Source organism: Suricata suricatta, chromosome 3, assembly GCF_006229205.1.
Source record: "Suricata suricatta isolate VVHF042 chromosome 3, meerkat_22Aug2017_6uvM2_HiC, whole genome shotgun sequence".
Taxonomy (NCBI): domain Eukaryota; kingdom Metazoa; phylum Chordata; class Mammalia; order Carnivora; family Herpestidae; genus Suricata; species Suricata suricatta.
In genome coordinates this window covers 5,616,372-5,643,973 of record NC_043702.1, presented here as the reverse complement: position 1 = coordinate 5,643,973, position 27,602 = coordinate 5,616,372, and the positions used below count along the sequence as shown (strand labels likewise).

General features: G+C 48.1%; 1 long non-coding RNA gene across 1 annotated transcript; it reads right to left on the bottom strand.

Moving 5' to 3' along the window:
• Positions 1-16,129: 16,129 nt before the first annotated feature.
• LOC115287239 lies at positions 16,130-23,663 on the bottom strand. The gene is made up of 3 exons (XR_003906360.1): positions 23,579-23,663; positions 20,876-21,020; positions 16,130-16,252 (listed from the first exon to the last, which is right to left on the bottom strand). It is a non-coding gene; the product is annotated as an uncharacterized LOC115287239 (long non-coding RNA).
• Positions 23,664-27,602: the final 3,939 nt, after the last annotated feature.

Genomic DNA, 27,602 nt, shown 5'->3' with positions numbered 1-27,602 from the left:
CATCCTTCTAAAGAGAAGGAGTTCATGACTTCAAAATCTCCAGAAATCAGTCTTGACAGAACTCCTTTATTCTCTCCAACTTACTTTGAAGCTTTAATCATGTCTCTCAAATCACAAATACAGTATTTCTTTTCCTTTCCTAAAAAAAGAAAACAATCTCTCATTCCTCTTTATAGCATATTTTTAAAAGTCTGTAACACTCAGCATTTGGTAAAGACATGACAGTCTAAGTTTATACCCAATGTTCACAAGCCACTTGGCTCACTGGCCCCTGGTCTCACTAAGGACTTGTTTAGTGAACTCTCAATATTTCCACTATTTAAATATTTCTTCAATCCGTATTGTAACAGCTAACAACTCAACATGTTTGGAACTATTAGGTAGCTTCCGGTGTGATATAGTTTTACTTTCCCTTGTCAGTATTCTTAATTTGCCAATTTTTTGTAAATGCATAAATTTGCAATTTTTTGTAAATGCATAAATTGTGTCATATAAAAATGGACAATTGTGGTAGAAATTGCTATTTTCCCAAGCAATATCGATTCTACTGCCTTTCTTTAGAAAATTCAGAGAAATAGCCCTGATTTTAGCCACTTGGGACAAAGATTACATTTCTCACCTCTGCTTGCAGGCAGATTTGGCTCTGTGATTATGCCTGATCAATGTAGTGTGAGCAGAAGCATTGGGAGTGGGGGGGAGACTTCTAAGAAGTTCCTTAAAGTCAACGGGCTGCACTGGGAGGTATACCCCCTTTCTGGCTCCTTCTGCTTTATAACCGTCGGACTGATGGAGCTCCAGCTGTCATCCATCTTGGACTATGAAGCAAACGTAAAAATGGAGACCAGGCATCTGGAGAGTAGAGCAGAAGAGAGAAGGATTTTGATGATCACGGACTTGCTATATCAACCCTGGACCACCGATCTCTGGTCTTCTTTGTTTCTTAAAACATTTTTAAAAGTTTATTTATTTACTTTGGGAGAGAGAGAATACAAGTGGGGGAGGGACAGAGACTGAGGGAGGGAGAGAATCCCAAGCAGGCTCCACCAACCATGTCAGCATGGAGCCTTGTGCAGGGCTCAAACTCACCAACCATGAGGTCATGACCTGAACAGAAGTCAAGAGTCAGATGCTTAACCGACTGGGCCACCCAGGTGCCCCTCTCTGGTCTTCTTATTAAGAAGAGAGAGAATTTTCTCTTCTGTTTCAGCCACTTTATGTATTCTGTTACATAGAACGTAAACTACTACTAATACAACAATGTTAATATCATTTTGAAAATTATTCAATTTCCCATAAAAGCTCAAATTATGTTAATGGAAAGGAAAGAGATCTATGTATATGTATGAAATACAAATAGATAGCACTTATACATACATGGTGATTATGTGATCAGCATTCCCTTCAGGAAGTTTGTTAATATTCCTTCCTAGGACAGTGGCCCTGCCTCTTATGGGCAATGCCATCACAGACCATCATCAAAATCAATGTCTCAGGATACCTGGCTGGCTCAGTTGGTTGAGCCTCCAACTTCGGCCCAGGTTATGATCTCGCAATTTTAGTTCCAGCCCCACATCAGACTCACTGCTGTCAGTGCAGAGCCAGCTTCAGATCCTCTGTCTCCCTCTTTCTGCCTCTCCCCTAATCATGCTCTTTATCAAAAAATAAAGATAAACATTAAAAAAGTCAATTTTGATTTTTTTGTAGAAATACTTTTATAATTCATGTGTGTCAATCCTAGTTACCTCTTTATTAATAAAAACAATAACAACATTTATTACAATGCCAAGGAAAATATGACTCATCAATTGGCTATTACTCTTTCATTGCACTTGAAAAACATATATTATGTTTATTATATGTTAACGTATCTTATAATCTTGACCCCACCCATACATTTCAGTATTTATTATTCTGTAACAGCCAGCCTCCAAGATGGCCCTCAATGATTCCCATCTCGTATATGAACATCCTCCCCATCTACACTGAATCAGAGCCGGCCCTGGGAACCCAGTAGAATATGGTGGAAGTTACCACATGTGATTTGTGAGGCTAGGTCATGAGAGGGATTTCAGTTTCCACTTTGGTCCCTTGGATCACTTACTCTGGGGGAAGCTATAACCATGTTGAGGTTCACGTTGAGAGGAAATAACTTATCACATGAACTTGGCAGCCACATGAGGGCTGGGTTCTCCAGCCTCAGGCAAGCCTTCAGATGATTGCAGCCATCCTTTTACCTCAACTTGTTGAGAAACTCAGAGCCAAGCTGCTCTTGAATTCCTTACCCACCGAATCCCTGACAGGTAAAATATAATTATGGTTGTTGTAAGCCACTATGTTTTATGATGATTTGTTATATAGCAATAAGAAATGGTAGGTATGCTAATGATATATATTAGAATTTTGGATATTTTATAGGAATCAAACTGAATTTATCATGTGAGTTCTTTCTTCTCATTTATCCTTTGGTCAATTTCTAATAATTTGCAAAAGCCCCCTCCCTTTGTTCCCCAGAAAAACAAAAACTCAGTAATGGCAAACATAGGTTTCCAGGAAATAGGTATTTTCTTTAAAAATTTTTTTGATGTTTATTTATTTTCAAAGGGGAGAGAGAGAGAGAGCGAGAGAGCAGGGGAGGGGCAGAGAGAGGAGACACAGAATCTGAAGCAGGCTCCAGGCTCTGAGCTGTCAGCACAGAGCCTGGCACGAGGCTTGAACCCACAAACTGCAAGATCATAACCTGAGCTGAAGGCAGACAAGTAGCTGACTGAGCCACCCAAGTACTCCAAGAAATAGATATTTTCAACTGTAAGTTTCAGGTATATTTCATTTTATTTTTCTCAATTTGTTTTGAGTAGATGGTAATTTATTAGCTGTAGGACCATGTAAAAATTCTTAATTCGGGGGTTGCCCTGGTGGCTCAGTCGGTTGAACGTCCTGCTCTTGATTTCAGCTCCGGTTATGATCTCAGAGTCATGGGATCGAGCACCACATCGGGCTCTGGGCTGTGCATGGAGTCTACTTAAGATTGTCTCTCTCCCTCTGCCCCTCTCCCCTGCTCACACACTCTCTCTAAAATAAACACAAATAAATAAAAATTTAAAAATAAATTTAAAAATAGAAAATAAGTCCAAGATCAAGGTGACTGCGGGGCGGTATCTGGTGAGGACCTGGTTCCGGTCTGCAGATGGCCTTTTATTGTGTCCTCAGTGGCCGAGAGCAGAGACAAGGTGATGCTGATTCTCCACCTCTTTTGACAAGAGTGTTGATTCCATTCCTGAGGGCTCCACCCTCACCACATGATCACCTGGGGATTTAGGCTTCAGTGTACGCTTTGAGGGGGGGAGACACACACATTGAGTCCACAGCACAGCTGGAATATTAATCCTCTCCTCTCTTCTTACCCAGCGTCTAGCCCACTCCAGCCTGCACCACAGTTGAGAGAAAGACTCAGAGGAACCTCTGAAGAAAGGTAAGAGGAAGCCACAGGAGTCGTGGAGAACCAGTTTTTCCACTCCCAAGGACTAGAGAGGGTAACTGGGGGGAGAGGAAGACTGCTGGAAAGAGGTCACTGGTAAACAGAGGAAGAAGGACCCACAGGCTGTCTTGAGGGCAGAGTGGACGGGACATAATGACCACTTAGTGTCCCTGAGTTTGGACGCCAGTGACGCATCTTCTGGGCACACTAGCAGTCTAACCAGCAAGGTTACTTGTAACCTCTACTCTGTGTAGGGGGTGGACCTGGGCACCCGGGTCCCAGGAATGGAGGTGAAGCAGAGCCTTCCCCTCTGACCAGGTGACAGTGGGATGTCCTCAGGATGGTTCTGAGGCCAAGACAATGGTGGACACCTCCCCCAAACCCCTTCACTATCCCTCCTTTGCTGACACATGCAACAGATGCAGATGCCGATGAATCACTCCAGACCCTCAAATGACGTGACTTACATGGTGTAGATACGTATTTTGGGGACCCTAGATGTTGGCAGATTTCTATTTTTATTTATTTTTTAATTTAATTTATTTATTTTTAAATTTTTATTGTTTTACTTATTTTTGAGAGAGAGAGAGAGAGAGAGACATCATGAGCAGGGGAGGGTCAGAGACAGAGGGAGACACAGAATCTTGAAGACAGGCTCCAGGCTCTGAGCTATCAACACAGCACCCTAAGCAGGGCTCGAACCCACTAACTGTGAGATCATGACCTGAGCCAAAGCTGGACGCTCAACCAACTGAGCCACCCAGGCACCCCAGCAGATTTCCATTTTTAAAAAGTGATATTAAAAACAACGACCAAAAAACTACCTTCCCTCAGCACTATCAGTTTACGAAAGAGTGGGCATTCTAACATAAGGGAAAACTTCAGAAGGGCAATATTAAAGCAAAAGAGAATTCTTTAGGTTGAAGAACTTTGGTTTTCTTCAGAGTTAAGTGTCCGTGACTCTCTCCTCCACTGGGGTGGGTGGCCTGGAGGGGGCCCTCCTTTGAGCAGGGGCTCTGCCTGGGTCTGCCTTCCCGGGGGTGAGGGGGGGCCCTGATGTGAGACCCTAGCAGGCTGGGCTGGCTCCTACACGCGGGTGGTGCTGGGTGTCCGGGGGACCTCAGCAGAGCTGAGTGGCTTCCTTGGGTCACTGCTTCCTCCTCAGTCGCACGGAGTATACGTGCCCACGTGCGGACTTGATCTAAGGATAAAGCAGGTGACTATCCACAAGGCACTTAGCTCAGCGCCCAGAACTAGGACAGGAGTTAGAAATGGAGGCTATTGTCATTTTTCATTATTTTAATTTCAGAACATCCAGCAGCTGCTGTGTTTATTCAAGAATGACTGCTTTTCTCCTAATTCAACAACATCGCTTCCGCTGGCTTCAGGCACTACTGGTAATATGCATGACGTACTCATGCACGCCCAAGCGGGACCCTCGTTTTCGACCGTGTTTCTGAGTGATCCGGATCCTGTTTTGCAACTGCTTGGGTTGAACGTGACCCCACCAGCCTGGCCACTCCTTTACCTCGAGTGCTTGATTCTAAGACATCAGTGCTTGGCAGGCGGGGCCTGATTACACAGTCCAGTGGGGCGGTGAGCCCGCCCCTTCCCCCCGTGTTTTAAAAAAGGTTCATCGGGCTCAAACCTTCTGGAATGACCTGGGGTGATCTTGACGTCTCTGTAACTTCCTCCCTCTCCTCCCCCCTCACACTCCGCCCCTTCCCACAGATAATCTGGAGAGGATTGTGTAAGAGACAGCCTGACCCACAAACCATGTGTGCGGACAGAGCGACGCAGAAGGCTGACATTGAACGTGGTGGGTCCCGCCCCTGCCCTGCTCGTGCTCTCTCTTTCTCTCTCTTCTTTTCAAAATAAATAAACAAACATTAAAAATAAATGAATAAAAGTGGATAAGTGTCCTTGTTGAGCTTGTTTTGAATATTGAAAAGATGGGGATACGAATTCCGTCCTGTAACATCGGTATGAAATGACCCTGTAATGAATTACAATCTGCAGCATCACTGTAAGCAGTCAAAGACGCAGATATACATCCCCAGCAATGCAAATCCACGATTTACGAGCCATGAAACAAAAGATCAAAATTCATAGCTCTGACTGCAGCTACTCCTCAGAGACCGCTCCCTGTGATGTTCAGTAATGTGAATATTGCCAAGATATCATGGCGTCATATAAATGATCTCTGAGGAATCCCTGGAGGAAAGGCGAGATGAGAAACCAGGTAGTTGAAAAACAGGAAAACGAAGCAGCCTGTAGCTGGAGAAGCCTCATCTCTGCATAGTGACGGAACACCGCGTGTGACTGCCCGTCCTTCTTCCAGGGCGTTGAGTCCCGGGGCGGTTTGGTGGATTGTATCCGACCACCGAAAACACCCCAATAAACAGCAGGAGTCTGGGAAAAGCTTGAAGCAGAAAAGAAGAAGAAGAAACATCCAAAGCACCCCTCTGAGCCCTATTCTGATTTTATTTCTTTAGTCTCCTGACAGAGTATGCAGATTTCTAGAGCCAAATCTGATGAAGTCAAAGGGCTTCAAAGAGATAAATTGAACTAAAGGGATTTTATATTTTTATTTGCAAGCCTGGAGTTTTATTAAGTACCTCTGATCCATTAAACAGATATTTGCCAAGGATCCAGACTCCTCTTGGGTGAGGCATAGAGAGCCTTTTGTGATTCACTTAGCAGGAGGAAGGAAAATTGATAATAATAAATTTACATGGCTTTAACTAATGGCGCCCGACTTAGACCGTTACGTAACACAATGGTGCAAGTATCAGGACGAACTTTTCCGTGCTTGGAAGGCCATCTTTTTGAAAATGAGACCGCGCACTCACGGGGAGTGCTCCCATCTTCCAGCTGCTCCCATCAATGATTATAACAGTATCGCTGTATGGGAAGGTCACATCTCTGCTTGGTTACAGGCAGAGCCGGCCCTTCCTGCTGTTTTCTTGCCCAATTACATTTTCTTGGGGTGCCAAGTAAGTCAGCTGGCTTTGGAATGGGCGCTGTGTTCCCTTGTCACAGCTCTGGGTGCACCTGGGCACACTCTGTGCTCAGCGAGGCCCCAGAGGGAGGGTCGCAGGGTGAGAATCGGGGGGACGCAGGCTGGGAATCAAGGAGAGGAAATTGTCCGAATACCCAGAGCTGTCTGCCAGGTGGCCCCAGAACAGAGGGGCCTGGTGGCCCTCGGACGGGGTCAAGGTTGTCCTGAGGCAGAGGCGGTGGGGGTGAGTGCAGGGTTTCACGGGTCCTGGGGCTCTCCTGGTGCACACCCACGTCCTGCGTGGGGAGCCGTGAGAGCCAGGATAGCAAAGGTTGAATTTGCAAATCACGCAACGGGGCATCGGAACGGCAGCTCCTGAGGAGCCCGAGAGGCCATGGGGCCCCATGCTAATGGTGGCATTAAGGGTGACAGGAAAATGTCTTTGTCCTCATCAGTGAACGTCATCTCCAGGTAGCAATAAATTGATTCCTGAATGTCGTGAGCAGCATAAATAAATAAATAAATAAATAAATAAATAAATAAAGAGCCCAGAAATGAAATTCTAATAGACTGGGTGGGAAGTAATTTGCGAAAAAAATCTTTCCTCTGCTCAGGATGCAAACAGCATCTCTGGGAGAGGTCGTCAGGTAGCTCCAACACATTTTCTAATTGCTAATGCTAATTACTGGCATCATCATTTGCATACTGTTATGAGGGAGAAGCTACAGAGGGCCAAGGCTGTTGTTTTTTTTTTCCTCCTATTCATTCAGGAATGTGGAGACTTCCACCTGGGCTGAGCATTTTGCCAATAGACAGTCTGGCTGGGGCGGGATTTGCTCCCTCTGTGTTCTCTGGGGGCTTCCAGCAATCAAACCTCAACATAAGTACAACTTAATTCGTACCTACATGTATACCTGCATCTGTACCCACACCTGTACCCACACCTGCATCTGTACCCACACCTGTACCCACACCTGTACCTATACCCACACCTGTACCCATACCTGTACCCACACCTGTACCTGTACCCACACCTGTACCTACACCTGTACCCACACCTGTACCCACACCAGTACCCACACCTGTACCTGTACCCACACCTGTACCCACACCTATACCTATACCCACACCTGTACCCATACCTGTACCCACACCTGTACCTGTACCCACCCCTGTACCCACACCTGTACCCACATTTAAACCTATACACGTGCCTGTGCCTATACCTATGGCATCTATCTATAACTGTGTCTGTGCGTCTGTCTATCTACCTATCTCTCTATCATCTACTTCTCTCCAGGCCCGTGGCTGGTTTGTGGATCGGAGTGGCCGAGTGGCCCAGTGGCAAGGGGCCCAGGCCGTGGGGTTAGATCCTAACCCAAGCAGATGAGCACAGCTGCAGGGCTACAGCAAGACAACGGGAACTACTTCTAGTGCATGACTGGTATGGACTCACGTCCTGCTCCGTCGGGCACTTTATTTCCTTAACTAAATTGGTGGGATGTGCAAGGTATGGCTTGGTTCTGTGACCAGTGTCAGGCTGTCAGGCCGCCTTCCCCTACCCTCCTCACCCTTAGGGAGCATCCCAGAAAGCAGTGGCCTCTGCATATCCCCCATTGCCCTCTGCTGCCAGCAGAGGGTTACAGTCTGTGGGGGGGATCCAGGAGGGACGGTCATGGGTCAGGGGTGGGATGGGAGGCTGACCTGCCTCATTCAGAAGAAAGTGTCCACGAAGCAGACTGATGGCTTCCTGGCTTTTTCTTTTGTTTGTTTTCCCAATGAAGAAAAAAAAAAAAAGACAGCAGGAAATTGTAGAAAATCAATTACATATGTATTTTTTAAGTTCAGAAGATGGAGCAGGTATTACTCAATCTAGGTACATAGTCTATATGGTGGCAGAAATTTTACAAAATTTTACCTCTTAGGGGTGTCTGGGTGGCTCAATTGGTTAAGTGTCTGTTGGGGCCCAGCAGGCCAAAAAACCTCCCGCAGAGCGACCTTTGATGGCCAGGCCTCCGCGGCACAGGAGAATCTACATAAGCAACCATGGATGCTATGCCTCCAGGGTGCAGGAGAAAAAATTTGGGATTTTCCCCATTGCTTTGCAAAAGCAATGAAGGCATATACCTTTAAGTTTTGAATCAACTTGGGTCAGTTAGTGGCACCTGCTTTCCCTTACATCATTTCTGTTCCCAGCTCATTGCCTGCTGTTGGGGCAAACACAATCCTCTGGCTAAAATTAACCCTTTGAATGATAAGCATCTTGCCCAGACATAACTGCTAAAGGACCTTGGGAAAAAAAAATTCTTTGAAAGACAGACTCCCTCATTCCTGTTTTTTTACTTCTGTTCTCATGGCTGTTCTCTCTTCTGTGATAAAAAAATGATCCTTCCCAGAGCATGTTTTTACTCTCTCAAGGACCATAAGCTTTGTAATCATTAAAGAGAAAAAAAAATGTGTAAACCCCTATGGCATAAAAGACACTGACTTTCTTAGTAAAGTGTGGCTTTACCACCATTCACATTGTCTGTCTTCTTTCTTTCCTATAGATAGTTCGCCGACACCAACCACCTACTCAGGGACCATTCGGCTGGGGGTACGTGGGCTGGCTCCCCCGTCCTCCGGAAGTGTCCAACTTCAGTTCAGGTCATGATCTCACAGTTCGTGAGTTCAGGTCTCACATCAGGCTCTCTGCTGTCAGCGTGGAGCCTGCTTTGCATCCTCTGACTCCCTTCTCTCTGTCCCTCCCCCACTCTTGTGCACTCTATCTCTTTCTCTCACGAATAAATAAACATTAAAGAAAGAAAGAAATTTTACCTGGAAAATGACCCCTGGCTTTTCTTCTCCATTTGTCAATCTTTATGATTTTTAAAATGAGAAGTAGGATGAAGCCATTTAAAATAACGCTAGTCCACCTTTATTATTCTAACCCTGAGGTTTAAGTGTTGTTTCTTAAAAGGAAAATAAAATGAGAAATTTTCTCCTGGTACAATATAGAGCATATGATTATATTATAAACAATATAGAGCAATTATTTGAGATATGAAATATCGGGTTTTATTAACAAATGAGGGAATCAAAATGTCCCTGGTGCTGCTAAGTTATGATTTGTTGTGTGCTAATGTGCTTGAAATTATAGGTAGGAAGTCTTGCAGGGAGTTCCAAAATGAACTTTGCTGCACTTAATAACATGTTGTTCAGTGAACACATCACACTCCACTCCACAGTAGTTTTCTGAGTCCTCTTCCTACAGGTATAATCATAGCCCTTGCACTTCTGCAATATACTAACACATGCGTAAGTGTGCATCTTCACATGAATCACAAATCTGGCCCATTACTCAGTGTTGCCCTATATTCGTGTTCTGTTGGCACCTATCGACTCATCACAGACCCAGCAGCTTAAAGCATCACATTTCTATCACCTCACAGTTGCCAAGGGCCAGGAGTCTGGACGTGGCATAGCTGAGTTCTCTTCTTGGGGTTTCACAAAGCTACAGTCTACATGTTGGTCAGGCTGCATTCCCATCTGGAGGCTCAAATGGGGAAGAATCTTCTTCCAAACTCCCTCTTGCTGTTGGCAAGACTGATCTTCGGACAGTGGGATGGAGGCTCCTATTTTCTTGCTGGCCATCAGCAGGGGACTGCTCTTGGTGGCTTTCAGATGCCTCCCATGGCCCTCTTCCCCACCCCCCGCCCCAGGTCTCCCATAGCCAATTCACAGCAGAGCTGTCTGCATCTCCCTGCAGCACACAAGGGGAGGGGATTACTCAGGGCATCAATGCAGGGTTGGGGATGATGGGGCCACTTTAGGGTTCTGTCTACTATTGGCCATTTCTCTGTGACTCCAGCCCAGTACTTAGGAGTATCTATGGGGGTTATAAACTTGTTTTGATGGACAGGGAAGAATGGCATTCTTATTCCCAACTTAGACTTAGAGAATTTGAGAAATTTCACTGCTTATTTGCTTACTTGTTCATTTATTTTTAGAGTATAGAATCTTCTAGAAACTCTTTACCTACTGGGCACTCATCCTCCAGCATGCTGACTAATCCAGCCTGCTCCCCTTGCCTCCAGGTGGGACAGTTTTATGGAGACACCCCTCCCTTCCATTACGTTGACTAATCCAAGGCTAGATTTTATCTGAGGCCACATTCTTGCTTTGTTCCTTCCCTCTCCTGCTTTCTCTCTCCCTTCTAGAAGTTGCCTAAAGAGCACCTTCTCAATACACTGGCCGTACCTGAGTCTCTGACTCGGGGTCTGCTTGTAGGGAATTGGACCCGAGCTGTCTGTCTGTGCTCCAGCACAGCCGTGACCTGCCCAGGTTTTGGCACCAGATGAGTCAAAATTTGTTTTCTGGCTTTGCCACATACTGGCTATGTATCCTTGTTGCGGAGCCTCTATAAGTCTGTTTTCCTACCAGAAAAATGGACATAAAAAGGGTAAAGGAGTAGAGAGAATATGTATAAAATGCACATCATAGAGTAAGTGTCTGAGATGTTTATTATGATGATGATTTCCAAAAAACGTGGGTCTATAGACACTTTCATTTTCAAGGAAATATGTTTATTAACGTTTTAGGCTCCACACATATGCTTTTCTTCACATCTAAACTAATTATGCAAGTTCTCCAGGCAGCAGCTTTGATTTGGTTTTTGAGATCTGTGGTAGAGGATCCCACTGCCTCTTTCAGGCATGGCCCCTGGACCTCAGGCCCCTGTGACAAGGCTGGCTGTAGTTTCCAGGCAGCTTAAAGGCAGAGATCTGAGCCCACCTTCCCTTTGGGGACCTGGACTCGGGTCTTTGAATTCTTTAGTAACTTGCTCTAGTTTGTCTTTGAAGCTAATCAATCCAGGCGTCTGGATTTCTTCCAGTTCTGTGGCTCACTCATTGCCCTGAGCAGTGAATTTAAGCTCAGATCACGGTTGCCTCCTTCATTAGAAGGTGTGCATGTGTGTGGAGGGCAGCAGGCGGGCTCACAGGGGAGAAGGAATGTAAATACTTACCTAGTAGATTTTATTTTGTCCCTATTCCATTATGAATGACCTTATAATCCATGTTGAAGAATTTGAATTTTACTCTAGGCAGTGGGGAATCATTAAAATGTTTTAAGCAGAGAAATGGCATGATCAGGTTGGCGTTTTAGAAATCTGTAGCTGTGTGGAGAGTGGATGGCAGGTAGAATGATTACCAGGCTGTTGCAGTTGCCCAGAAGAAAGGTAGCGGGACCCTGAATGAGTGCAGTGCTAATAGGGATGTGTACAGAGAAGCAGAGAAGATGCTACAGATATCTGGAGAGCAGAGCCAAGGGATTTAATAATTGCAAGTGGAGAAGAATCAGGAATGGGGCCATAGGTACCATGTTTGGCAAACTGAATTGATGATGCGTCATTCAATGAGATGGGGACATGGTGGAAGAGGCAGGTTTGGGAGTGAGAATGTGAGTTAAGGTTGGCCCTTGTGAATGGACATAGGACATCTGGGTCGAGATGTTTGGTGGGAAGGTGCTATGAAGAGGAAAGAAGAATGGCCTCCATGTAGTGATGAAGGGGAGAGTATGAGGGTGTAGGAGAACTATCTGTCCCCACTAAAGGACTGCTGGGAAGCTCTGTCCCCAGGGTGCAGCCAGACTTCTGTCAGGGCAAGATGGAGAAGGAACACTTGGTGAAGCATTTCATGGCATAAGCTGGTGTATTGACTATGAAAATTATTTGTTTTGGGGACAGAGACAGAGTGAAGAGTTGAATGATAGAAGAAGAACAGACAATATGGGAATGAGACTGTGGTAGAATGGAGTGACCATGGCTGCTGCTGGCTCAAGTGGCAGCCAGGGGAGGGGTGCAGACCACAGGGGCTTTGTTAATTGCAAGAATTCCAGGGTAATTAGACAACGGTAGATGTAAGCGTGCTTGTCTAGATGAGAAGCTCAGCAATGAGTTGATCTGGTTTCCAGGTGTTATTTCTCGTCTTCCTGACCAGCAGACATAGGCTAATATGCACCCTCTCTGCCCATGAGAGGGCTTCATGCCAAAGCCCGGCCACGGGCCCCTCTTACAGACTACCCAGGTCCATGCCCAAGGCGTGGTTTGTTTTCTTCATCTTCTCCAAGACATTTTGTGAACATTCCTGCCATGTCTTGGCCATTAACTCCACTGTATTTCTCAGTCTCAGTTTTCAGTCCCCCTGCTCCCTTTTTTTTCCTATTTATGCCTCATGTGAATGACCTAGGATTCATGAACTCTTAACCCAAAAGTTTCAAGATGAGGATTTGGGAAGATAGAAAAGAAATTCATGGGGGAATTGATACCTGTCCCCCCTACCCCCAATGCAGGGCAAGGACAGAAGGCAGGAAGTGAAAAAAGGAATAGAATTTCTTAGGAAGGGAATCCAGATGTCCATCAACTGCAGTGGCATAACAAGTCAGATGGAGATCGAAACGGGAAGGGGAGACTCAAGCAGGCAAAGGGCATCCTGAATTGAGAACACAAGGAGGCCAAAGGGATCAGAACAGGCTTGGACTGGAGGTGACGCTAGACCAAGAACTGCCTCAACTCTGCATCACGACTAACGTCATCATCATTGTTTCATAGTTAACTTCTAAAACTTTTATTATTAGTAGTAGTAATATTGGATTTGTATTAACATTAGTATTAGTATTAGTATTTACTATATGCTGGGTACTTGGAATATTCAAGGTACAACCAGCATTCAGGTACGGCCCAACTCCTGGGTACCATTCCCTCTTTGCAAAGCAGAAATACATTAAAATCTGTTTATATGGTGTTTAACAATGTAAAACAATGTGCAGAGGTCCCAGCATTCAGGCAATCAAAGCTGTTCTCAGAAGTACTTTGTGATAAGGCAGAATTCTTTGCCCTCCCTTAAGCAAAATAATTCCGTTTTTACTCCTGAAAATAATGCTTTTAATTATACCGCCTCTCATAAGAAACACCCCTTTGGGATCTAAGACAGCCCCAAACTTCTGCAAAGAGTGAGGAGATATTAACAGAGAACCTTCTCCAGGCAACGATGCAGAACAAGAGACACAGAAAATGGCGGCGGCTGCAGAGGGCAGATGGTGGGTGGGGAGCCTGGGGGTGAGGACGGCTCTGTGCTTGCTGGCTGCAGTGCATGGCCGCCAGGACCTCCTTCCCCTCCTCCCACTCCTCTTCCCAGGCGGCCATCACTCCTGGAGGGCTGGGCCCTGGACAGGCGTCAGTCCATGGACTGTGTTTTGCCCAAAGCCCTCCCACAATTTCAAACAAGAATTTTGGTCAGTTTCCATTTCTGCCACTTCTTCCTTTTCTTCCTGATTGTCTCTGTTTCCAAAAGTGTCCTTAAACATCTCTTCTGCGGTCACAGCCTTTGCCAAGGCTCCCAAGGATCCCTCGTGAACCTTGGATTTCTGGAAACTTTGGAAGGCTCTGCAGGTCGCCTTCTCTTCTTTGCTCATCTTCAGGGAACTGGTTACTCCCAAGACCAAGGGCAGTTCTTCACCCTGCTGAGCACAGCATTCAAGTGAGCTTCGGATGCACGGCACTTGCCCACAGGCTGCAGCCTCATCAGCCTCGGCCAGACCACACAGACACCCTCTGGTCCTTCTTGGCAACATCTTTCCTCATAATTCATTGCCTCTTTCCCTTTGGATAGCTCTTATTTGCTTTCAACTGCCTTCATGTCCCTTCTTATCTTTAATGGCCATTCACCAATCTTCTCTTTTTAAAATGTTTATTTATCTATTTTGAGAGAGAGAGAGAAGAGAAAGAGAGAGAGAGAGAGAGAGAGAGAGAGAGAGAGAGAGAGAGAGAGAATAAGGAGGGAAGTGGTAGACAGAGAGACAAAGAATCCCCCCAAACAGGCTCTGCAATGTCAACTCAGAGCCTAGCACAGGGCTCGATCTCACCAACTGTGAGATCATAGCCTGAGTCAAAATCAAGAGTCAGACGTTTAATCGCTTGAGCCACCCAGGCGCCCCCGTGAAACCACTTCAGGTGGCTTTGGTCGCCCTGATTGTCTGAGGTGGAAGGGGTACTCAGAGCTCGGCAGGGCAGCAGAAGGGAGGAGGTGGGACACATGGGATCCTGTGGCTTTGGGAGCACAGGCGAGACAAGGCTCCTGCCCAAGACGTGAGGTGATCTGATCTACAGTCACGAAGGGAAGCGCATGTGAGCAGTGTTGAGAAGAGAGACCGTGCATGAGGTGGAGTTTGGGGGCAGTGTATGAGTTCTGGGAGCAGCAAAAGCAAGATGGAAGCAAAGCAATTTCTAGAAAAGGAATCCAGAATTGAAACCAAAGCTGGAATCCTCCCTTTGCCTCTGTCAGACTTCTGCCACTCATGTGTCTCTGAGGGGCTTCCCTAAGCCACTTCTGATGGTGTTATCCATCACTGGGAACTACCTCACTTGCTGGTTTTCTGTTCCTGTCCCATCAGCTGAAACCCTGAATCGGAGATCTTGTCTCCCTCCTGGGCCTGACAACATCTACATGAAGAGTGGATTCAACAAACATTGGTTGAATGAGTGAAAATATAAAACTGACGCTTGTGGAGGGGGATGGCGAGCAGGATCAGGGGTAGGGAGGGATGTGTGGAGACTTGCCACAGGGGTAGACAGATAAAGTGACTTACACTGTGTGGCAGAGGGGTTGTTCAGAGACAGACCGTCGGTGGGTTGGGATGGCTGCGGTCATCATCTAGGAAGAGGGGAAGTGAGTCTAGATCAAGGAGTTGGTGGTCCAAACAGAGAGGTGGGGTGGCTGTGGGCACATTAGAGAAGGAGGAGGGTGAGAGGTGGTGCCCAAGGCCTCTACTCTGGAGGGAGAGGAAGGCCATGCTGTCATCTGAAGCACGGTGTTAGGGGCTGAATAGTGTCCCTTCCAGAATTCATATGCTAAAGTGCTAACCCGCAGTACACCAGAAATGGACTGTATTTGCAGATTTGTCTTTGAACAGGTTATTAAGTTAGATTGAGGTCATTAGGGTGTCCCCTCATCCATTACTACCAATGTCCTTCTAAGAAAAAGAGATTAGGATGTAGAAACACATAGACTGAGGGATGGCCATGTGAAAACAAAGCAGAAAGATGGCATCCAGGAGAGAGGCTTCAGAAGAAATCTACCTTGCAGATACCTTGAACTTGGACTTCCAACTTCCAGAAGTGTGAGAAAATAAATGTCTGTTCTTTAGGCCCCCAGGCTGTGGTCCTTTGCTATGGCGGCCTAAGCATACCAGACACTGGAGGAGGAACGCATAAGGAGGCCAGAAGCTTGATTTTGGTCCCCACAAGGGTAAACTGTTAGCAGGGTGTTAGTACTGGGCTTTGGCTGTTGTACTGTGAGGAGCCAGGCTGTGGCCAGAAGGGCTGACTCGGGGCCACAAAGAGACTCTGGACATGGCTCCATGGGAAATGAAACTCATGTGCAATGATGTCTACCCAATAGGGCAGAGGCTGGGGGAAATGGGAAAACTGGCAATGGCTGATGCCTTTGGTAACTGGACACACTGTGTATAGGGGTGACTTGGAAGGTGGTTCTGGGTGGCCGCTCCAACCCACTGCTTACCAGCTATGGCCTCAGACAAGCTACACAACTTCTCTGTCCCCAACTCTAAAATGGGACAATAATGCTAAAACGGTGCCCTCCCAGGATTACCTTGGGATGGTAACACGTGGGGCAGGTAGATCGGTGCCCGGCCCCGAGTAAGCAGGTTTTCCAATACATCTCTTCACTGGTCTGCACGTCGTTGATGTCCTCCTGGGCACAGACACCGTGTAATCTACTCTGGGGAAGACAAAGATGGATCACAATCAAGCAATGACCCTGAAAACATGAGGCCATCCATGTTGTCACCAGTTGCTTTGTAATTTGTACTTCCTTTTAGTCAACTAGACTTTTACCACAGTTTATTGAAGTGAAATTAACCCAATAGCTTTGTCAATGCATATAACTGTGTAACCACCTTCACAGTTGACTTTAAGAACACCAACTGCTGCCATAGTTCTGCCTTTTCTAGAGATTTCACATAAGTGAGAGCACGCAATACGCAGTCTTTTGCATCTGGCTACTTCCCCTTGGGCACAATGTTTGGGGAGCTCATCCGTGTTATCGCCTGTATCGGTAGTATGTTCCTTTGCGTTGTCAAGTCATTTCCCGTTCTGTGGATGAACGCCATTTTGTTATCCACTCATCCGTTGGAAAACTTGTGAGCTGTTTTCTGCTTGTTGGCTGTCATGAGTAATGCTGCTGTGAACACTCACATTCCCGTCTTTGTGTGGACAGGTTCTCATTTCCCTCGGACATGTATGTAAGAGAGGAATTGCTGGGTCATGGGCTAAGTGTGTGCTTAACTTCTTAAGAGACTGACACACTCTTTTCAGAAGTGGCCATACCCCCCCAAGTAGACTTTAATTCCTTTCAAACACACACTGAGCTGTGGCTGTTCAACACCCAGCCCCCACTGCCATCACCCCCCTCCTTCCTTGAGACGGTGGAACAGGCCAGCAGGAACTCACGGACCTGTCCACCAGCCAGACGAGTGAACTCCTTAGAAACATGTAGCTTGCTGCCTGGTGGAGCAAGTGTGGTCCTGTCAGAGGTGCTGGGTCTGCAAGAGGGTGCCTGTGTAGTAACTGATTTAGTGCCAGGTACATTCTGTTTCAAGAGTGGCTGAATGACTAACATTAACTCTCCAGATCTCCTGATCCTTCCCACGAGGGGACTGGTGACCACAGGACACCATTGTGGCTGGGAGGCCCACTAGGCAAGCTTTCACCTCCCGTATTCCCTACAATAGGAGACTCTACTGATTTTTTGCAGCCATGTCTATCAGCTTGGAAACAGTGAGATCAGAGATGCAGAGAATGTGGTCCCCCCATGAGGCATGGGCTCAGAAGGCTAAAGGGACTTGGTTCTAGGACCTCCTTCTGGATAGGGCTGCTGAGGTCCGTGGAGGAGTATGACTTAGAAGCCATGTCCCCAGGCCTTCGACAGTGTTGTGCCTTCTGTGTTGTCTTCTCTCAGTCTATGCGAACATGGACATCCCCCTCCCTGCCCCATAGCTGATGTGGAGGTCAAGTGATAGGACTGTGAAAGCCCCGCATGAACTGTAAAGGGGCTCATGGGGGAAGTGGCCACAGCCATGCCTCTCTCTGCATCCACCTCATCTGCATCTCACTCAGCCCTCCCAGAGGATGAGCACCCCCGAACAGATGCGCAGATAACCAGCCTCTTCCCTGGAAATTCTCACCCCCGCGCAGGGGGTGGTGGTGTGGGCGGGGGCCTAGGAATCTGCATTTTAGCAAGTTCCCTCTGATAACCCTTCTCTTTCAGGGGTTTGGGGGGAAACAGTGGTCTCATCCAGTGGTTCTGAGCTGAGACTATCTGGGGGTGGTCAAGAGAAAGACCCCATTTATGATGTTTGACCATTGACAGCTTTCAGGCCCCACTCATTAGGCTCCCCAGCTGCCCCACATCTGGGAACTCTGACAGGGATGCCCATGGCCGCTTCTTTGGCACGTGGGAGGCTCCAACCCTGGCCCATTCATGGAGTCCCCAACCTGGTGCACTCCTAACCACGAGGAAAACCAAAGCCACTACTGCCAGTGTCACCTTCTCTCAATTTCTTGGGCTAGCTGGTCTCCCCAGCAGTCCACTGCATGAGTGACATCCCTTTACATGTCCCCCCGGGGCCCTATATCAGTGTCCTAACCATTTTGGGGTGGGGTCAATCCCACTCTCTGGGAGGCAACCACAGAGTGGGAGCTGTAAAGCTCCCTGGTGGGCCAGGAGAGTCAGGTGTGATCTTCTGTGAGGCAGCTGGCCGTGGCTTCCAAGGGCTCCCGGTGGCCATGATATGCTGCAGGGATGAGAACCTGGGGCTAGTCCCCCTCCTTCCCGTCCAGGTGACAGCAGCTCTCCCTTTGCCCCCACCCTCGAGGGGAAGGCTCTGTGTTTTGCTACAGTTCTCTAGTCCCACATCTTGGTGGAGGGACCAAGGTGGGTGCTCCACAAGCAGGGAAACAGAAGACACTGAAGTCGAAGCTTGCGAACAGCAATTCTGTGCCAGCGATCTACACGCCCTTCCCCTGCCACCCCTCCCTACTTCCTCCTGCGATTCACGCATGGAACTCTGGCGTCAAGATGCATGTTAGAAATTTAAGAATCGGAACTCCAGCTGAGGACTGGGGCTATTGCATTTAGAGTTGCCTGAAAATGCAATAGGGAGTCCCCAGATGGGGGGACGTTCAGCAAAAGCCCAGTTTTGGGATTTTTCAGAAGGGATTCCTAAAGTAGGTGGGTCCTCAGCATGGTACAGTGTCTGGGCTCTCTTCACACATTGCTCCTGTGGCCCTTTGTCCACGGAGAGGCTCACTTACTCTCCCCTGGGCACTACACGGTAGCCAGACACCTGCTGGACCTGGGAGTTGAGGACCTGGTTTGGGCTGGTGGCCCCGAGAGGTCGTTGTCATCCTGCCCGTGGGCAGGAGACCAGAGAGGCTCAGCGAGGCCAAGGATGTTGTCTGGGGATCACTCTGTTGGTTCTTAAACTGAGTAGCTGAGTAGCCCGACGAAGCCAGCTCCCTGTGCTCTTCTGGCCGCCGCTGAGGCTGTGGGGCACAGCCAGCGAGCCAGGCCAGGGGGCAGACTGGTCCAGGTGCCATGTAGCCAGGAACGGAGCAGCAGGCTTCTGTAGCTGCAGAGGGTGTTCGAAGCCTCATTCGGTGCTATGCCCCAAGCCTGCTGCACGGGGCTGCCCTACAACCTCCCAAATGGCTCTTTCTTTATTTATTTTAAGTTTGTTTATTTATTAGTGGGGAAGGGCTGAGAGGGAGAGAGAGAATCCCAAGCAGGTTCCGCACGGTCAACTCGGAGCCTGATTTGGAACTTGAACTCACACCGTGAGGTCAGCCTGAGCCAAAATTGGACGCTTGACCGACTGAACCACCCGGGCGCCCCCCGACCCAGACGGTTCTTAGTAGCCATAGCTATTCATCTCTTGGTATTGGCCAAGCGCTGTGTTGAGCACTTTCCATATATCAACGTATTTAACCCTCACACTAACACTTGGGGCAGGCACTCTCCGTATTGTCATTTTGCAGGTGCAACAGTGGAGGCAGAGAGATTCAGGAGTTTGCCCCAGCAGCAAATCATGCTGCTGGTGGATGACAGAGCTGGGATTCAAGCCCAGGGCTCCTGACCCAGAGTCTTTATATTGCTTTGTGTTGCTTTTGAAATGACTGGTATGGACAGATTTATTCAGCTCAGTTCCTTTACGGACCCGAGGGCTCTTACCATGATTGAAGGCACAGCGTCAGAATGGTCCTACCTGGGAGGGAGGGGACCCCGACCTGGAGGTGAGCTGCTGACTTGCTCACCCAGTGGGACTCACTCAGCTCCTTCTCCAGGCTCTGACATCAGCTCGGCAGAGCGCTTTCCAGAAGATTCTTGTGTGAGTCTGCTCAATGACAGTACCAGGTGCCTTTTCTGAGCTGCCTTACGATCAGCAAGATGTATCTTTTGTGGTGAGCGTGGAGGCGAGAGCAGAATTGCCGTCAAGAAGGACTTTTTGTTTGCTACATCCTTTCTCAGGCCAGGATAAAGCTTCCTGGGACCTCCAAGCCATGAAGCAACAGACTCCCTCGCACGGAAAATTTCTATGACATTCGACAAAAGCTGTCAAATTGCCATGCCTTTGTTCTTTGAGGAGTAGAACTACCTCAGCCCCAAATGCCTGGGGTTATGTTTGCAACTTGTGATTCATTTCACTGAAATGAGTTCTTTTTTCTATAATGATGTCAAGTTTTGGACACTAGGATCTTGGTGAGAACACTGAACAGGAGCCACAAAGAATTCCACAGCCCAGTGCAATTAGGTCAAGCTTTACAAAGCCCTTTAGCCCGGGGAAACCTTCACCAGGTGACATGATGACTGTGAACAGCCAGCTTCTGGGGACCAGCTCCATGACGGCCACACACCACCCAGAGGCACTGGGCCACCACCTGGGACTTGTTGGGCTCAGTCGTGTTCCTCACCCCAAAAGCCCTTGGCTGGCCTGGATAGAATTCTGCCCCCATGGTCCTCTCTGGGGAGGGCAGACAGGGGACAGGGCAGCATGAGGACACCCTCCCATGACCAGCCTCCACCAGGACCCTTGGACTGGAAAGCAGAATTGAAAATCATGTTGCTTTTGCTGTTGCCGCTGTGATTCAAAATATTTTCTTTCAAACTAAGTTTTGTGAGCATCAAACTTTAAACTCGTGGCAAGATGATGCAAGGCCAGTGATCTGAGAGGCTTAAGCTAAAATGTCACATTCTTAGGGAAGTAACCTCTGACCCCACCAGCCAGCCCCTCCGTCACTCGGGCGAGCTCTTCTGTGAGCCCCTCCCAGCACCGTGGTCCCTTACTTTAACTGCATCTCAGTTTGTCATCGTGCACCGACGTGTGTGACTATTCCTCTGTGGATGCTCCCGACTCAACCCAGGCTCGGTTTTGATGACCAGAGCCGCCAGGGAATGCTGTTGAACCTCAAATCACCAAGCACTTGAGTCACTGAAAAAAAAAAAAAGAATAAAAGCAAATGAGACATTCAATTAAAGAAGGAAAACATATCCACACCAGTAAGGAGGCCCCATGGAGCGATGAGGGAAAACATGTGTTTGGCTCCTCAAACTCAGGGTTTTCTGCCCAAAAGACACTCGACCTTGGCTCTTCCAGTCCTGCTTCGGTGGGTAGGACCTCTTCCAGGGGTGGTTTGGCCTCTCTATCCCGTGGGGCATAGGGAGAGTCATGCTAAGCATCAAGGTTTCTCTGAGTGCAGCCCTGGAGGGTTGTAACCATTCACGGTGGGCACTCTCTTGACGGCAAAGGCAGTGTTCTTGACGAATCTGCCTTCTGAGGGCAAGGAAAGATCTCGCCAGCATTTCATGCCATCCTGCTTAATTCATAGAGGGGTTGCCTCTCCTGATCCCATTTTCCTGATCTACTTCACAGAAAGTCCTTCCATGAGTAGAACTGAAGACGGCCATCTTTTAATTTCTCACTAGTGACTCTGGGGCAACATGAGTTGTTTGATTAAGTCAAAGACTCAGAATTCACTCCAGACCAAAAGCATTTCCTTGGTTCCTTCCAATATATTGTATGTAAAGAATTGGAAGTACACATGACTAGGATCTATTTATGTAGATTTAACCATTTTATGAAAGCTCATACGCTGCCAGTGTTTACCTACAGGGCAGCTGAAACAACAAGACTGCCTGAATTATTCAAGCAATAACATCTCTGAGAGTTGCTTACGTGAAATTTACGGTGTCACCATGGCAACTACTCTTGTTTTGAGTATCATTAAAGATCTTCCAAACTGGTGGACTTCTGGTTTAAAACTGCCTTGGACTAGCAGCCCCGGAGGCAACCTCTCCCAACTTACTACTGAAATTCCTGTTCAAGATGAAGAAATGATGCATACAGTTCTTGGACCGTGAGCCGGCTGGATATGGGAACGCCTGGGCAGATTCGTCGTACCACCAGGAGAGACCGACCACTGTGTCTTCCTGGGAATGGACGAAATGCCTTCTTACATAGTGTTATGAGTTACCTGTGGCTTTTAGAGCACATGACTACAGACTGAGTGGCTTAAAACAACACAAATGTATTCTAGCATGGTTCTGGAGGACAGAAGTCTACAATAGGTTCACAGAGCTATGTTCCTTTTGAAGGCTCTGGAAGAGAATCTGGCGCCTAGCTTCAGCTTCTAGAGGCCATTTGCATTGCTTGGCTCATGAACCCTTTCTCCGTGATTGCATGTTCCTCCCTCCCTGTCTTCTTCTCAGACTCTGGCGCTCCTGCCTTCGTCTCACAATCACGTCCTCATGATTATCATGCTCTCACTCTAACAATCCAGGTTAGGCTCAGGATCCTTGACTTAATCACATCTACAGAGTCCTCTTTTGCCATTTAAGGGAGTGTATTCACAGGGTTTGGAGATTCGCACAGGACACATGTGCAAATTTTTTGGAAGGGGGCATCGCTCAGCCCAGTGGTGCACGTCTTGTGTTCTGGGAAGCATCAGGATCTCCTGGGAGTGTGGCTCCATGAAGCTCAGTGAAGAGGGACATATACGGCACCCCCCCCCCCGCCACCAGTCCAGCCCCTGTACCTTTGAGTCTTCTCTCCTCTCGTGCCCTGACTCAGCCCCAGCCCACCTGCCTGCCTTGGTAGCACCAGCCTGTTCCATGCCTCTGTGCCCTTGTAGATGCCCTTCCTCCTGTCGGACACCCCCACATCCCTCTCCACTGGTGGACACACACTCCACTGCAGAACCTTCTGGCTTTGGACCCCAGCTCTACCCAGACCCTGCCAAGTGGGAAGCCAATGTCATCGCAAAAAGGAGAGTCCCAGGGGCTTCTGGATCTAATTAATAATCCCTCTGTCTCATCAAAGTCCCACATAAAATTTGTATAATTGTTTCATGCTAAATAATACACTATCTGTGACCTCTTACTAGCCATTTCTACTCCTCACCTCCTATTTCAATTTCAGATACATAAACGAGTTTAATAAAGGGGCTGGGGGGCTTGCCCGCTTGCTGCTGGGCCACTGACACCTGCAGGCGACCCTGTTCTGCCCATGAGTGGTTATCTGATACCAACGTTGCTGATGATTAAGTTGGCGTTTATCAAGGCATTTCTAAATTGCCTCGTCCCTCAAAGGTTCTCAGAGGAGGCTGGGTGGTGAAACGGCAAAGCTGGTTTATTGCAGTGGTCTAGTGTTAGGCCTTAATAAACTGTGAGCCGCTGCATGAAGACCCCCAGAGGAACGGGGGTGGGGAGTGGGGGAGGACCTGCCTCAGTGGAGCACCATCCAAGGGCTCTCAAGGGCCACCGGGGCTGATTTCTCCATCAGCACAGGGAGGATGGTGCTCAAAGCCCACATACGGTGAGGGGCCCCCAAAACTGTATCCATTTCTTTTAAAATCAGAAGAAGAAAGTAAACCTTCTTACATCAGAAAGAAATGAAAAAATTTTTCGGGCCTTTGTTTACTAGGGAGAGCAGAACAAGATGCTGTAGACTGGGAGGGGGAAGGGCTTAAACGGTGGAAATTTATTTCTCACCAAGGTCAAGGCGCCGTCGGGGTTGAGTTCCTCCGGGACCTTCTCCTTGCTGCCTCTCCATGTGGTCTTTCCTTGTGTGTGCACGCCCGTCCCTGGGGGCCTGGTGCACCCTAATCTCTTACAAGAACACCAGTCCTCCTGGAGCAGGGCTCATCCTCATGGCCTCGTTCTAACTTCATTACCTCTTTGAAGTTCCCATCTCCAAATACGGTCACATTCTGAGGTCCTGGGTGTTAGGGCTTCAAGATATTAATTTCCAAGGGGATACTACTGGGCCATCACAGACCCCACAAAAGTCTATTACGATGGGAGGGACCCACAAAGGTAAAAGGGTCCATACAAGCCATCACGCAGCCCTCAAGATGGCAGAGTAAATGGATTTTCTGCAAGGAGGAGCATAAAAAGGATCGTATCTGGGCTGTCTGCAGAAATTCCGGAATGACTCAGCTGACTCCAGCAAGGGCGCTCATGCATCTGCTGGCGGCATCTCTATCTTCTCCTGTTAACTCCCCCGTCGCCCGAGGCTCCAAAGAAGACACAGAATCCACAAAGCATGTCACCACAATTCTTGCTTGACTTGCTCCTTAAGAGATCTTACTGTTTGCCAAGTCTATTTTAAAGAGAAGTTTTATCCACAAAACTCCTTCAACAAACATCAAACTCTTTACCTCTAAACTGTAAAGATGGATGCTAGGCCCTTTGCTGAACTATGGAAAGAGCTGTCGATGTATTTTCCACGTCCCAAAGCTGATCGGAGAGCAGTGGGAAGCAGCCGGTGACTCAGGGTGAGGCACCAGGCCCGGAACTTGACTAACTCAGGAGAGGGAAGACCACATCCTGCCTCCTGTTTCTGCTTCTCATTAACGGGAGACTGTGTGTGTTCAAAGAGTTCTGCGGACATTAATCACACCCACAGACATCGAGGGAGACTTTCTTACATTGAAGAGTATATGCCACCTCCAAGGTCAGTGAAGGTCGCCCAGAACATCAATGTTAAAGGAAGAGACAACCAGGCTGCCTAGAGCGTGGAGTCACAAGCTGGCCTCAGTGTCAGCCTGGACACAGATGGAATCATGGACCTTTGTCTTTCCCAGAGCCAATGTGTGGTGGGTGTCCTCACTCAGCCTCCGGGGGCTGTGCTGGATTTTGAACTGCTGGGAGGAAGGAGGCATCTTGGGAGACAATGCTCTTATGAAATATCATGTAGCGTGCTTGTTACTAATAATGTTGTGTTTTCATGTTCTAGCATGTTTTCTCTGATTTCCTGTGGGGGCTCGTCCTCAGGCCTGCTGGCCACCACAGAAGATGGGTGGAGTCTGATTGGCTGTTGCAGGGTCCCACCAGCAGAGGGGGCTGATGTCGTTGTGAAGACTTGGGGGTCAACTTTCACCACTGGCTGGGGGAGGTGTGAGGGAGCCTGCAGCCGGGGCTCAGTGACCAAACAGACTCCACGAGGCCAGAGGCTTTCCGGACTGGTTGGCAGAGCATTCGTGATTCCTTCTTCCCACTTAGCTCTGTGGGAACAAGGGACTTAACCCAGACCCAGGGGCTCCCAGTTGGCAAGAACTTCTATCAAGAAAACTGTTAAAGAAGAGCCTATTAAGACTAGTAAATGATTAACATGGGCTCACGGAGATGCTCGGTGAAGCATTTCCAGGGCATCCGATCACTAACAGTAAATGTTAATCAGCGCCTGTAGATTATAGACTCTGATAATGAGATCAAAGGGACAGGAAGTCACAACTCCCAGTACTGCTTTTCAAACAAGTCAAGGTAGAATAGAGTGTTACTCTTCAGAAATGCTTTCTGTTCTCGTTCTGCCCTGACAGGGAGAGAACGATTAATTATAGAAGGCCGGCATGAGGGTAGAGCCTGCCCTCCATCACCAAGCTTGGAAAATTATGTATGATGAATATTTGTTTAGATCAAGACTGGTTATTCTCTCTCTGTGAACTGAGGCACAACTCTGATTCCAGATTAATCATTAAGCCAAGCCATTTCAGATGAATTTCCAATCCTCCACTTAAGCCCAACTTCCTTGAATTATTTGATAGCAGTGGATTCCCCAAATCCCCTCTTTCTCTCTGTGTAGATTTAGAGTGGTCTCTTCAGGGTCCCAGGCACAAAGATTCTACCCCACGGGAGCCTATTGCCCACCGGACCCCCCACAAGGGTGAGCTGATGGGAAGAAAGAGAGGAGAATGTGTTTCTTCCTGTGATTCCTGCCAGATCTAGTCTTACCAAAGCCTGCTTAGAACACTTCTGGGCTTCCTGTATGGGACATGGGCGGAGATGCAAAGCTACCCTAACTCAAGGACATTTGTTTGCTCATGACTTTCTTTCAGCATCGGAGTATTTTCTTGCCTTCAGATAAGCAGTAGTATCCATGTGACCCTGTCCCCAGACTCTCGACATAGGTAGGGCTCATGTAGTCTTCACAGCCTGCAATTGTCCCCTCCCTGCTGTCGCTAGGGGTCCAGGGTAACTTGCTGGGGGATGAAGACACATAGCTACAAGACAATAAGGGGCAACCTGCTCCCTGCCCATCCCAAGCCCCAGCAGGCTGGGCACAAGTGAGGCAGGCCTTCCTCTGCTCCTCTGCCTGCCCTCAGCGGGTGGCCATGCTATTCTGCAGACGTGGATAAGAATTGAGCAAGACCTGGCTGGCCCAGGACAGGTGGCATCCACTCACAGCCTGAAGCTGATTTTCAGAGCTTGCAGGCAACGAATCTCAGCCAGCCTTGCTCTAGCCGAATATACTGGCCACAGACTTCACTTGCATTGGGCAAACAGCCTCCCTCAAAGCTGGGGAGGGGCCAGAATCACGTCTGCATGGGGGGCTTTCCCGTGGCTTATTTAGAACAGGATCCCTTTCTGCTGGCTCAGTTAGACTGGCTCAGCTTCCCTGAAGCACCAAGAAAGTTTGTGGTCAAAGTTCCTGCTCGTTAAGAATGCAAGCAGAGCCTCTGGGCTATTGGAAGAGCTTCCAGCCAGAGTCCTGTTGCAATTAGTATATTAATTCTAATAAAGGAAGGAGCTGTGTGTCATGGGTGAGGATAGATGAGCATTGTCTGTGGGCCAACGCATGGCAGAAGAACAGATTCATGGGGCTGGCAGGATCGGCTCCATGAAAGAAGAAAATTCAGGCCAAGAATGAGGCCAAATGTTCCCTCCTCTCATTCGGAGCCCGAATCCCCAGAGTGGGGAGATGGAAAACTGCACACTCGCTCCATGGTTGTTTGCTTCTGCCTGGACTCAGATGCTCACCTTCATGTCACGTGACTCTCCAGCTGCCACATTTGTGGGCGCAGTGGCCAGAGGCCTGGGAGGGAGAGGTGACCCCTGGGACCACAACAGAAAATGCCACCTTGGAGGGACGGAAGGTCCAGGTGTGTGGGTCAGGCCGAGACTCCAGTCCAGCAAGCTCTGGTTGTCCCTGTAAGCCATGCACCTGCTTTCTCCTCTATGCATTTTTTTATGCTGGGTGTTTCATGTGAATGGAGCCATACCCCGGGTGGCCTTTTAAGCCTGGCTTCCTCACTTAGCATAACATTTTCAAGGGCATCCATGTTGTAGCCTTGTCAGGCCTTGGGTTGAGCACGTTGGGTGTCACCCACCCTCGCACTCACAAAAACAAACACAGCTACTGGCAGATGCTCATGACCCCTGTCCCCTCCCCCAGATAGATAGTTGACAGCCTTTTGAAGGCAAATGATTTACTAGCCAGACATTTGCACACAAGTGTTCCCATTTTTCCCCCTATGGTCTGGCTCAGCGTTTCATACTTTCAAGTGCATGACAATTAGTATACAGGGCTGTATTCGGAAAGCTGGGTCTCCTGTACTTTCTGGACTATTGAAGGGGTGCCAAGGGCACCCTAGACATTGACCTGTTTCCTAAGCAGGGAGTTACACTCTGCCTGGAGGACCTCTGCCTGGGGTTGGGGTGATATCAGTTTGTGTTATGTGCTGACACAGGGAACGTGGACTCCCCTCCAATCGTGGTCAGGAGCCTTCCCTGTGCT